The sequence below is a fragment of the Pituophis catenifer genome, unplaced genomic scaffold (assembly GCF_029215685.1).
Source record: "Pituophis catenifer annectens isolate HBS135680 unplaced genomic scaffold, rPitCat1.0.hap2 SCAF_3, whole genome shotgun sequence".
Classification (NCBI taxonomy): Eukaryota; Metazoa; Chordata; class Lepidosauria; order Squamata; family Colubridae; genus Pituophis; species Pituophis catenifer.
The window spans coordinates 139105085-139119279 of NW_027256883.1; the positions used below are offsets into that span (position 1 = coordinate 139105085).

The 14195-nt window shown below is 40.1% G+C and overlaps 1 protein-coding gene across 1 annotated transcript in view; it reads right to left on the minus strand.

Moving 5' to 3' along the window:
- ADGRL2 (adhesion G protein-coupled receptor L2) overlaps positions 1-14195 on the minus strand; it is a 280781-nt gene that overhangs the window by 9469 nt on the left and 257117 nt on the right. The window lies entirely within an intron of this gene.

A 14195-nucleotide genomic window follows, 5' to 3' on the forward strand; every position in this document is an offset into this window, starting at 1 on the left:
GCAGAAGATGAAGCAGGACAGAGGACTCTCATATTAATATATAGGATATATATTAATGTGTGTGTGTGTGTGTGTGTGTGTGTGTGTGTGTGTGTGTGTGTGTGTGTGTATGTGTGTGTGTGTAGGTCTTTGGTTATTCGGGTTTTCTCCTACATAAAATTTGAAGTGTCTTGGCGACGTTTCAACGAAGTCTCATTGGTTATCTTCAGGCTGGTGTTTTCGGCTTCGGGCCTCATCATCGGTGTGGGTTTTAGTTTGCTTTTTGCGTGGATGTGTGGTGGTGACAAAAAGCAAAAAGCAAACTAAAACCCACACCGATGATGAGGCATGACCACAAACCAGAAGCCAGACCACAGCTGCATCATTAGCCATTTTAAACCCCTCCAATCCATACATGAAGCAAACTGACACCCACCATGAAGATGTGGCACAACCACGAATGCGAAGCCAAACAACAGCAATGCAGCTCACCAGCTCAAATCCCCCTGCAACTCAGACTAACCCGAGCACAACCAAGCCCCCATCCAAACAGAACACACCCCCATCCAATCAGATCACAGCCAACCCCCCATCCAATCAGAGTACAGCCAACTCCCCAACCAACCAAAACACATATCCACCCAATCAGAACACAGCCAAGCTCCCACCCAATCAGTTCACACCCACACTGGCAGTTAAAAGGAAGAAACAGCTGCGATCACACATTGCTTCTAGAAGCACGAAGCCGAAAACACCAGCCTGAAGATGACGAATAAGACTTCGTCGAAACATCATGAAGACACTTCCAATTTTACGTGGGAGAAAACCCGAATAACCAAAGACCTACATACAAACACCTGCGAAAACTTCAGAAAACATATATAACCCCCCCCCAAGCACATCCTAGATCTGACTAACCACTGCCTATCCAATACATACTTCATCTATAATGGACAAAAATACAAACAAATAGAAGGAGCACCCATGGGATCACCTCTCTCACCTGTCATTGCAAACCTCTACATGGAACACTTTGAAACCCAAGCTCTAGAAAAATCTGATCACAAACCCAAATTCTGGCTCAGATACATAGACGACACCTTCATAATCTGGCCACACGGGAAAGAAAAACTGGACAACTTCCTCACACACCTCAACAGCCTACACCCTAAAATACAGTTCACCATGGAAACAGAAGCGAACAACCAACTTCCCTTCCTGAATGTCCTAGTCTACAAGAAATCCAATGGCTCCCTAGGACACACCATCTACCAGAAGAAAACACACACAAACTGCTATCTGCACGCACTCTCACACCACCACCCAGCACAGATCAACTCCATAGCCAAGACACTCATCTCCAGAACAAAATGCTTAGCTGACGAACAACACTTAAAAACTGAACTACACATTCTCACTAACGTACTAACATCCAACGGATTCCAAAGAAATAAAATTACCAACCTAATCCAAAAAGAAACCCCCACTAAAATCCAAGACAGAGAACAAGAAAACGGCAAAGCCCTCCTCCCATACATAAAAGGAACCACAGACAGAATCAGCAAGATCCTCCACAAATACAACATCAAGACAGCATTCAAACCGAAAAATATCCACCATCCTAAGAAATCCCAAAGACAAAATTGAGTTAGAAAATCAAGGAGTATATGAAATCCCATGCACCGCCTGCCCCACCACATACATCAGACAAACCAACAGAAGAATAAGTGCCCGCATTGAAGAACACAAGAACTCAGTCAGGAAAAAGGAACCAACTTCTTCCCTGGTCCAAAACCTTAAAGCCACAGGACACGAAATTGACTTTAAAAGGACCAGAACTATCGCCAAAACTGAACACTTTAACAACAGAATAATCAGAGAAGCCACAGCATGAATACACAAGATGATACCTCCCGCCTACCAGCCATTTGGAAACCTGCCCTTATTGACAAACGAGCCCCTAACATGAAGAATGACATAAGACCCACACTCACGAAAGCCACACAGGATGTCACCACCATACATCGATGAGGCACAGCCACAAACCAGAAGCCAGACCACAGCTGCATCATTAGCCACTTTAAACCCCTCCAATCCATACATGAAGCAAACTGACACCTACCATGAAGAGGTGGCACAACCACGAACGCGAAGCCAAACAACAGCAATGCAGCTCACCAGCTCAAATCCCCCTGCAACTCAGACTAACCCGAGCACAACCAAGCCCCCACCCAAACAGAACACATCCCCATCCAATCAGAGCACAGCCAACCCATATATATGTGTGTGTGTGTGTGTGTGTGTGTGTGTGTGTGTGTGTTTGGTGTATTCGGGTCAGGAGGAGCCTGTTCCTAGTGCATGCATATGCAGAACTGTCAGAAGGCAAGAACAGTTAAAACAAAAGGGACGACTCAGGAGTAGGGCTTGGAGATGATTGGCCCTCCCATAAGACATAAAGGAGGAGCAAAGGCACGTGAGCCTTTGCAGGAAGCAATGTTGTTCATTCTGGCCGGTTTAAATTCTGTGACTCTGTGTTCCATGTGGTCTTGGAAAGCTAATTGCCAATTAGGTCTTGGCAGCATGTCAAGGAAGATAAAGGTGGGTGCTTATCAGCTTATCCCAAAGGACTGTGGCAGAATTCTGTTGGACTCTTTACAACTATTCGTGACTCAGCTGTCACATATTTTTTTTAATATTAGTATTGTTTTAATTTTTGTACTTTCTGTATTTTATCTGCTGGCTGTTCACCACCTCCGAGTCCTTCGGGAGAAGGGCGGTATACAAAATAAATAAATAAATAAATAAATAAATAAATAAATAAATAAATAAATAAATAAATAATAATAAACAGAATGAGAATGAACAGGCTGTGAATGAACAGAATTCACAGCTGTTGAAATAAAAAGAGGGGTTTTTGGGACTAATTGTGTGCTTTTTACTGTCTCAGGTAGCCTAGGTCACAACAGGGACCTCGTTAGCAGCGGTGACTCTTCCTTCCCCAGGATCGGTGCACGGCTTTCTACAGCTCTCCCTTTCTCTGCCTTCTGAGCAGCAGCGTGTCAGGCACTGGACCCAGCTGTTCCTCTTCCTCTTCATTAACCACCTCCAGACCTGTGGGCTGTTGACTCTCCATCTGAGGGCTGATGGATGGCACCTCCATCTCTATCACTCTGACAGCTCCATTCCCTCTTCCACCACAGAGCCCAGATTGCCCTGATGCTGACCCTCATTCCCACGCTGCCTCCTCCTCCTTCAACTCTGATTCGGCTGCTGGAGGGACCAGCGACCGACAGGCCACAACACAGCCCCTTCAGTAGTTCTTTGCAAAGAACACCCCCCCCCAACCTCAATTCAAGGAAGATTTATCCCAGTTTCTATAGCAGAGGAGGAAACAAGAACAGGCCAAGCCTGTTGCTGCTCAAAAACCCAAAAGAAGATGCTTGATCTGTACAGGAAGTTAACCTAGAGAGCCAATCAATGGCAAAGTTTTGGGTCCTGTCTACCTCTGGCCATAAGAATAGGACCTCCAATTGAACCAATTTCCTCTCTGGCTTCCTTCTTTAGCTCTTCTTAAAGCAGGAGATCACTTTCCATTTATTTCTTAGAAAGATGTTAATGTATTTTTCCCTTCAGGTTGGAGGCGCACTTTATATTTATCTCATGTTTTTGACTGGTATTAAAATTAGTCCAGCCTATGGGAAATGGATGGGCTTGGCAATTTGAGGACTACAAGTAATGAAGTTATGACTTATTTTATCATCATTTTCACATCAAGAAAATTGCAACTCTAACTTTTGTTCCCTGCATTGTATCTGGGTTGTCAGCACAAATAGTTCTGGTCCCTTTGGGTGTTATATCCAGTTTTGGGATATATATTTTCAGTTATGTGAGCTTTAGAGTCTTGGAGAGGAAAACTCTTTGTAAGCACCCGGTCATCTGAAGAATGTATAAATGACTTGAAAGTCAACAGATAATTCTTCTTCCAAATGAATTTTTTCTTTAATAGTAAATCACTGATGAGGCACTGCAAAAATGTTCTTTTTTATGGCTTTCAGAAATACTCTGCTGATACCAGAATTCATGAAGACTAGTGGATTCTAAGAGCTATAGATGTTATACTGAGTGCAGGAAAGTGTTTCCTTTCATTACATTTACAATAAGGAATTAACCCCAAGGGTATCTACTTAATTTCATAATATATAGACTGGAACACAAGTAATGTGAATCTTCCAAAATGCTATAGGGAAGCAACTGACCTTTACTCTCATGAGAATTTTCTGTAAAATATACTGAAAAAAAGTAGTGAAACAAAGATTTTTGAGTTAACATATGTCAAAATATTACTAATTCTAGTGCCCTATATGATAGGGAATTTGCATAAACAAGCTTTGGCAAATTTTTGTACAAAACGTTCTTTTTGGAGCATTTCTTTTGAAAACAACAAGAGAGAAGATCAAGAGGGAAGGGGAGGGGAGAGGGAGGACTTTTACAGTTGAAATTAGAAGTCCTAAAAGAGAACAGGAGAAACATAATATAAGATACAGTCCATTCAGATCTAATGCAAATCTTTTGATAAAGGCAACTTTCGGAAATCATTGATAAAAATGGCCTCTCTTGCATTCCCTATAGCAAAGCTGACAGCAATGAAAGCTGAAACTTACTTTGACACTATTTCTTCCATTTTAAGAATAGTCACTACACAAGCTTTTCTGCTCTGTAACACTGATGGTGGTCACCCTTGAGGATCATCCACATCATTACCCAGGCAATGGCCATAAATTAGGTTCCTTGAGTGCTCGGAAACTGATATGTATATAATCTTACAATGAAGATTTTCCCCTGCAAATATTCATGCTGTTTGTATGGCTATCTAGGGGAAGCAGAAATAAATTTAATATATGGGTTTTATCCAGAGTATACAGGTAGAGTTATGGTAAAATCAAGGAAAGATCTTCCATTTAGACCACAAACTAGTTCAGGTGGTGAAGGATAGTTAGATTGGCATTTTCTGACCCTCAGCATCTGCCACAAGAGGAATTCATTTCATCTGTACAATAAGAAAGGCAGAATTGCTATTCTAGACAAGTTTCAGTGCAACCTTTCTCTGTCCACTGTTGCCAGTAAGAACTGTTTACTCAGTTCTGAGTAAACAGAACAACAGGCAAAGAAACTTTCTTGTTCCATTTTCAAACAATACTTAAGGAATCTGAAATATTGATTTCAGACAATACAAATAGATAGCTTCCAGCTGCAGGACTTTCAGGTTGAAAAATAGATATCAAATCCGTTCTTTTGTCAGTCAACTAAAGAAAAGCTGATTATTTAAACAGATCTCTCTCTCTCTCTCTCTCTCTCTCTCTCTCTCTCTCTCTCTCTCTCTCTCTCTCTCTCTCTCTCTCTCTCTCTCTCTCTCTCTCTTTTTTGGCTTCTGGATGCTGACCGGAGAGGATAATGGCTGGACACATGGGGTGTTATTTATGAAGCTACAGAGACACTTTGTCTTCTTCATAAAAACCAACTATTTACAACTCTACTATGCAGGATCCCTTTGGAGCCTGGTTGGAGCAGATGTCAAAGAGAAGTTTCCTAGAAAATGAAAAGTGCTAGGGAAGACTTAGGGGACAATGCATCAAGTGCCCCTAGGAGAGAGGAGACGTCCGAATTGCTAGAGTAATCATTAGATGCATCAGGAAGACATTAGCTTGATGATTAGTAATTGTGGAGGAACTCCAAGAAGGGGTCAAAGGCAGAGAGAAAGTAAGCGTGAATCCTGGAAGAAATATAAAAGAAGCAGGAAATGAAAATGATATAATTCAGAATGAAGATATTTTTCATAGTTTCAGCAAACAGTTTATCAAAAATGTAAAATGGTCAAGTTTAGCAATACAGTTAATCGAATATGAAAGTTCTCTGTCTTTCCTCACCCCACCCCACTCATTAATCCAAGACAATATTTCAGATCAGTCTGTAGATTGTCAGTCCCTTCTACAATGATACTATTTGTTGAAAATACTTAACAATTTAACAAACTATCCTAGAGAAACTGACCATATGTTTTCTCTGCCTGTTTTCTCTGCCTTACTTAGATGAGCAGAAAAACTTTTAAGGTTGGTATTTGAATTCGAGGATCCCATGCTATCCTAGATGACAAGATGATAAAAAATATGGACTAAATGCTAATAGCAATAGCACTTAGACTTATATATCACTTCATAGTGCCTTAAAGCTCTCTCTAAGTGGTTTACAGAGTCAGCATATTACCCTCAACAATCTGGTTCCTCATTTTACTGACCTCGGAAGGATGGAAGGCTGAATCAACCTTGAGCCAGTCAGGATCAAACTCCTGGATGTAGGCAGAGTTTGCCTGCATTTTAACCAGTGGTGGGCTGCTGTCGGTTGTAAGAACTGGTTCGCCCGGAACCGAAAATGTGAGTGTGTGCCTTCTATGCATGCACGTGGCATCAAAAACCCGGTGATTATATAGGACATGATAACACCATGGTGGGTGGATGGGGCCAGCCACTGGTTAGAACTGCCACTGGTTAGAACTGCCAGCCAGTGGCGGGCAGTTCGCCCGAACTAGCCCGCCACTGATTCTAACCACTGTGCCACCATGGATCTAAAAGTGAGCAGAGGTGGCACAGTGGTTAGAGTGCAGTACTGTAGCTACTTCAGTTGACTGCTAGTTCAGCAGATCAGCAGATCAAATCTCACCAGCTCAAGGTTGACTCAGCCTTCCATCCTTCCGAGGTGGGTAAAATGAGGACCCAGATTGTTGGGGGCAATTTGCTATTTAGTATACTGTCTTCAATATAAGCCGCCCAGAGTCCTCAGAGAGAAATATGAATAAATAAATAAATAAATAAATAAATAAATAAATAAATAAATAAATAAAATAAATAAATAAATAAATAAATAAATAAATAAATAAATAAATAAATAATACTAATACTGTTAAGTAGATCAGCCAATTGTTAATTAAGAATATTTGTTGGATGCACATATATAGATCTGTATAGGTAGTTCTTGGCTTACAACCACAATTCAGCCAGGCATTATGGTTACAAGTTCTTGTGGTTATTAAACAAGAGATCCATGTGACTACCTTGCTTAACAACCACAATCCTGACTGTCTACATTGCAGTCATTAAGCAATCGTGCAGCTCATTAAGGACAGCATGGGGTGCCTCAATAGTTGGACAGCCACCTCAAATGGCACATTTCATTGCAAGTCCTTCACCAAACAGGAAGCAAGATTAAATGATCTCCATGGTTCTTTGTAGATTCCTAAGGGTCTACAAAGATCTCTAAATATGACACAGATTTTTTTAACAGTTTAGGACATTACTGAAGCACTTTCAATTCCTGCTATATTTCACCTTCAATAGCAGGATGGTAAACAAAGCATAAAATAAAAGTATTTAAAGCATTAACTGTCAACATTATTCTTGGGTGCATTCATTTATTCATATACATTGGTAGTACAGTGGTTTAATGCACCCTATTATTAACACAGCTGCCTGCAATTTCTGCAGGTTCGAATCTTACCAGGCTCAAGGTTGACTCAGCCTTCCATCCTTTCTAAGATAGGTTAAATGAGGACCCAGTTTGTGGGGGCAATAAGCTGACTTTGTATAAATATACAAAAGTATGAAGGCTATTGCTTAATACATTGTAAGCCGCCCTGAGTCTCCGGAGAAGGGCGGCATATAAATCAAATTAAAAAAAAAATGTTAGCATTTATAAACAAATATGAACTTGTTGGAATATGCATGAGGAATAAACTAAGCCTATTGAAAAAGGGAAAGTGGAGATAATAAGATATTTGTTAATATAGTTGACCGTACCACTCTTACCAAAGGCCCATTAAGGGAAAGGCTTCTAAAAATGAACTGAAATCTGAATTAACACATCTGTAGGCAAGATAAGATATGAAACTGCACAATGGATATCTCATGTATGAGGAGAATTTTACAAAAGCCTTGGAAAATAACATCCTTTCACTCTGAACAACCATGGCATATAATTAACTGTCCACACACAGATTTATGAAGTCATGAAATAAAGGGTACATTCTCAACATAATTGTGAGTCTAATACGCATGCAAAAACTCATAATCAAATACTATTTGCAGGATTTTCTTTTCAGAATCACTTCTTGTTCTTGTAAAACAAATCCCAGCATTTGCTGAAAGACTCCGAAATATAGAACTGTGTAATTCGTAATCCTCAGTAATTTCCCATTTTGGGGATTTCCAGGCCAAAAAAGTATGGAAGAAAATGTCTAATAATAGCTATTAATCATAACAATTAAATAAAATGTTCTGCTCGTAGGCTGAATAACCCTGATGCTAGGAGCTAGAGGACAGCTCAAGGAGAAAGCTGTTGACTTCAAGCAATGTTTAAGTTTCTCAGCAGCATGAGAGCACTACGTACCATGTGGCTTGGTAGATCAAAATGAAGGCATCTCTTTTCCAATAATTTGTTCCTCCTATTGCCAGACAGAAGGTTCTGCCAAACCACAAGCAGGCCATGAAGGTAGTATGATGAGTATTTGTGCTCCCTGAGCAACCAGTAAAGATACCTGTAAATATATCTTTACAGCCCTTGGGGAAGATTAAAAAGAAATACCATCACATAGTCCAACTAGTAATGGATCCTAACGGTATGGGGCTACCATCTGGCTTTTCTTTTTGCCAAGCTGACTGTTTTCAAAAGCTGGCAAGTAGAAATGGAATGAGGTTGGTAGAGTTGAAACCAGTCTTTCAGATAAAAAGTGCAGAGAAGTAGGAACAGGAAAAAGTCACAAACCTTTACAGGATTTTAAATAACTGGCAGATGACCTCGCCAATCTCAAAACATTTAACTCTAAGCGTTAAATGATCTAATGGTCTTGACAATGCTATATTGAAATCTTATCAGGTCATTAATAGTGCAGAGATGAGAAGAGCAAGGGCTACGTTTTTTCGGATCCTGCTATAATGTGGAGATTAGCACATGAAATTCGAGACCAAGACAAGACTAATGCTAATTAGTCTAACATTACGTGCTAATTATTAGGTTGGAGAAAATGAAGAATTTTAATATTATTTTCTGTCCTGCTGCTTGCTAACAGTGGATGAGTAAATTTAAGGAGTAAATGCATATATAAAAATATACATTTTGCTAACTGATCATCCATCATGCTCATCATATGGTCTTATTATAGCTTACTTCCCCCCCCCCTTTATTGGAAATACTGTGTAAATTGTATCTTCTGTTGCCAAATTGGAATCAGGAAATTAATAAATAAGCAATCAAGCAAACATTCAGCATAGAGCAATAAAGTCTGCCTGGTTTCTACTGTAACATCTTTAGGATGAGTCATTGCAGATTCTCTGCAACTGACTTAGTGAGGGAAGAGAAACAAGTGCTCCATGGTAGCTGTGGCAATAAATATTATATCCTCAAATAAAAATATTCCAATCTGTGGAGCTCTTGATCATCTTTTTTTCCAGAAGATAAAAAGGTGCAAATATACATCAGTAGTAACTTATTTGATCTTGTTGTAAGAATGTTAAAGCCACACAGAAACAGCTGCTTGCCAAATAATAAGACCAATAAGAAAAACTACCCAGTTCTATTCATTTGACCATCTGACATTTAAATAAATGAAAAGATATGGTGGCAAATTTGGAAGTGTATGATACGTTCCATGGTCAAGCCTTGACAGCTATCCAAAACAAATATAACCCCCCAAGCACATCCTAGATCTGACCAGCCACTGCCTATCCAACACATACTTCATCTATAATAAACAAAAATACAAACAAATAGAAGGAGCACCCATGGGATCACCCCTCTCACCTGTCATTGCAAACCTCTACATGGAACACTTTGAAACCCAAGCTCTAGAAAAATCTGATCACAAACCCAAATTCTGGCTCAGATACATAGATAACACCTTCATAATCTGGCCACATGGGAAAGAAAAACTGGATAACTTCCTCACACACCTCAACAGCCTACACCCCAAAATACAGTTCATCATGGAAACAGAAGCGAACAACCAACTTCCCTTCCTGGATGTCCTAGTCTACAAGAAATCCAATGGCTCCCTAGGACACACCATCTACCAGAAGAAAACACACACAAACTGCTATCTGCACGCACTCTCACGCCACCACCCAGCACAGATCAACTCCGTAGCCAAGACACTCATCTCCAGAACAAAACGCTTAGCTGATGAATAACACCTAAAAACCGAACTACACACTCTCACTAAAGTACTAACATCCAATGGATTCCAAAGAAATAAAATTACCAACCTAATCCAAAAAGAAACCCCCACTAAAATCCAAGACAGAGAACAAGAAAACGGCAAAGCCCTCCTCCCATACATAAAAGGAACCACAGACAGAATCAGCAAGATCCTCCACAAACACAACATCAAGACAGCATTCAAACCGAAAAATGTCCACCATCCTAAGAAACCCCAAAGACAAAATTGAGTCAGAAAATCAAGGAGTATATGAAATCCCATGCACTGCCTACCCCACCACATACATCGGACAAACCAACAGAAGAATAAGTGCACGCATTGAAGAACACAAGAACTCTGTCAGAAAAGAAGAACCAACTTCTTCCCTGGTCCAACACCTTAAAGCCACAGGACATGAAATTGACTTTAAAAGGACCAGAACTATCACCAAAACTGAACACTTTAACAACAGAATAATCAGAGAAGCCATCGAGATATAAAAATGCCCACACAGCATGAATAAATGAGATGATACCTCCCGCCTACCAGCCATTTGGAAACCCGCCCTTATTGACAAACGAGTCTCTAACACAAAGAATGATACCAGACCCACACTCACGAAAACCACACAGGATGTCACCACAACAGATCCATGCAAAATACAAACCCAAATCCACACCGATGAGGCACGACCACAAACAAGAAGCCATACCACAGCTGCATCATTAGCCATTTTAAACTCCTCCAATCCATACATGAAGCAAACTGACACCCACCATGAAGATGTGGTACGACCATGAACGTGAAGCCAAACAACAGCAATGCAGCTCACCAGCTCAAATCCCTCTGCAACTCAGACTAACCCGAGCACAACCAAGCCCTTACCTAAACAGAACACACCCCCAACCAATCAGAGCACAGCCAACCCCCCATCCAATCAGAACACAGCCAAGCTCCCACCCAATCAGTTCACACCCGCACTGGCAGTTAAAAGGAAGAAACAGCTGCGATCACACATTGCTCCTAGAAGCACGAAGCCAAAAACACAAGCCTGAAGATGACGAATGAGACTTTGTCGAAAGTCGCCAAGACACTTCCAATTCTACGCGGGAGAAAACCCGAATAACGAAAGACCTACATACAAACACCCGCGAAAACCTCAGAAAACAAACCTCAGAAAACAAATAGATAAATAGATAGATAGATAGATAGATAGATAGATAGATAGATAGATAGATAGATATTTCATCATTAAAGAGAGATATCCAATTGTGTGAATTCATTGTGTGAAGCAGAACTGAAATTCAATGTACAGACACCCAGGAGAGGAAGATTAATCAAATTCAGCGACCTTCACTTCTGACTTGAAAAGTTCAACAGATCAAACACATGGGATTTAGTGACAAATAAATTAAAACTCCACCACTGACTCAAATGCAAGCTTTACTTTTCAATTAAAAATAAAAAGTGTATACAGATCATCTGCTTGCTGATAAGAAAGGCAGGCTGGATTCAGCCTTTTATTTTTTTTTTCCAGTATTTCAAATCATTTCCTGCAAAAGTATTGGGAAAGAATACTAGCAGTCAGACTGAACAAGAAGGTCAGCCCTATTTTGGCGAGTAATGGATAGGTGAAAAATTATACCTGATGCACATAGCTCTCCAGTATATTTACAGTGGCAACTTAACCCTCTTATGTTGTTGTGTGAAATGTTCCCCACAAAGCAATATCCATAAGACTGTCAATCAATGGGAGAAGTGGCAATAGGCCACCTTCTTCCTGAGGTTTTTGGCTACTACTGATGGGCAATATTGATCAGAGGAATCAAAACAGATATTTATCTAAGAGGCATCAAGTCATCGTGTGGTATGGAATTCAAGCAATCCATTCAACAATGATCAGTTGAGCTAGATCTGAAGTGCTTTCTCCAGGAATTCAGAGTAATTTATATGGCGATCTCCCTTGAGTTTATCTCCTCCAAAGTAGCATTTTGTAGGCAGATTAGGCTGAGAGAAAATAAATCTCCCAATGAGTTTCTATGGCCAAGACTGAGCTTGATATATGGGACTCCCTAAGTTCTCATCCAGTGTCTTACTGACTTAGCACACTGACAATAATTTCAGATGGGAACAGAGAAAGAATAGAATAGAATAGAATAGAATAGAATAGAATAGAATAGAATAGAATAGAATAGAATAGAATAGAATAGAATAATTATTGGCCAAGGATAATAATAATGCCAGCCCTACTATATGGGTAAATATATTTAGACATAAGACCAGTGGTGGGTTGCCCCCAATTCAGACCGGTTCTGGAGGGAGGTTCCACCCACAACCCCGACGTCATCAGAACGCTTCTGTGCGCGGCCCTGTTGCGAACCAGTAGTAAAAGTAAGTAGAACCCAACCCTGAATAAGACAGTACTGTGGTAATTAGTTTTTTTCCTCATGCCATCACTCTGCTGAACACCTGTTTTTGTATCTAGTTGTTTTGGCATGCAAAGTTTTATCCTTTTTTTCCAGGAAAAAAAATAGTCTTAAATATAGTGCATCCTGAGGAGAGAGACTGAAACAGTTTATGTCCAGGATTTGAGGGATCTGTAGATATTTTGTCAGACTGCTTTCTGACCCTTGCAGTATACAGGTCCTCAATGGAAGGCAGGCTGGATGCAATTGTTTTTTTCTGCAGTCCTAACCATCAGTAGAAGTCTGAACTTGTCTTGTTTGGTTTACTGTATCAAATCAGTCAGTTTATACAGACAGTCTGTAGCAAACTAGACATTTCTTACAGAAATGTAAGAAGTTGCCTTTACATTGTGTCAGACCAGCTTAAGATTGTCTACTTTGCCAGCATTTTCTGCAGTTCCATTCCTAGATGGAGATACCAGGAGTTGAATGTGGAAACTTTGAATGGCCAAGTTTGTGCTTTAATCACACAGCTACACAACCTCTCTCCTTTCCAGGGTTGTCTTTTAATCAGCTGTGATGTTCATATATTCTGCTGAAACATTTTGTGCTCCCTATAAAACCAGATAAGTGAGGCTGGGCTCACTGTGACTGGAGGGCGGGGAAGTTCTCCTTTTCGGCCTGAGCACAAGACAATGCACTAATTTATGAATTTATTCTCCCTGTGACAGGAAAAAAATAGCCTTAAATATGATCTGTTTCAGTGAGTTTGCTCATTTCCTTTCTTCCTCACTTTGTTATCAAAGTAATACATTTTCTGATACTAGCACATTAGTGACCAGCATGACTAATCATCATTCCATTGTATTTCCACTGTGGAAATAGCTGTTTGTATCGCCATTGTTCTCTCCCAGTGAATTAGCATTAGGTCTATTACAGTCCTCTTATGGTTTCTAGACATTTGTTACACTCAGCAGAAACATTCTGCTGAATAATGGCAAAAGATTTCTTATCAGTCTCTTAAACAATTCACTTTTTACCTGCTTTCTGCTTTATCTTTTCCTCCTTAAGTCCTGAAGGTCAAGATAGAAGGAGAATGAAAGTGGGGCTTCTGCTCTATGTGGGAAGAGAATTTCAGAAACTGTACCATTTGCACGAGCAAAGGAAGAAGAAGAAATAATAGAATAGAGAGGAAAACAATATGTAAAGTGACATTTTCTTAAGTTTCCATACTTTGAGCTAAGGATTCTCTACTTTTTTTGGGGGGAAGCGAATATTCTACCACTTGAAAAAGAGGTAAAAGCTCAAAACCGTCTTCTTCTTACTAGTGTTTCAACTAATCACATTCCAGCTTGCTTCCCTGGGCACTAATGAACTTCTCAAATCATGAATATTAGAAGGGTAATCATGAATCCATTCATCCCTAAAGGAAATGTATAAAGGTGTTTCTTTTTCCGATGATCTCTGTTTGAATGAGACTGCACTCCCATATCACTTCTCTGAAAGCAAATCCTAATGAACTCAGTGAGGCATACTCGGAATAGGCATGTACAGGATTGCATTCTAATTCC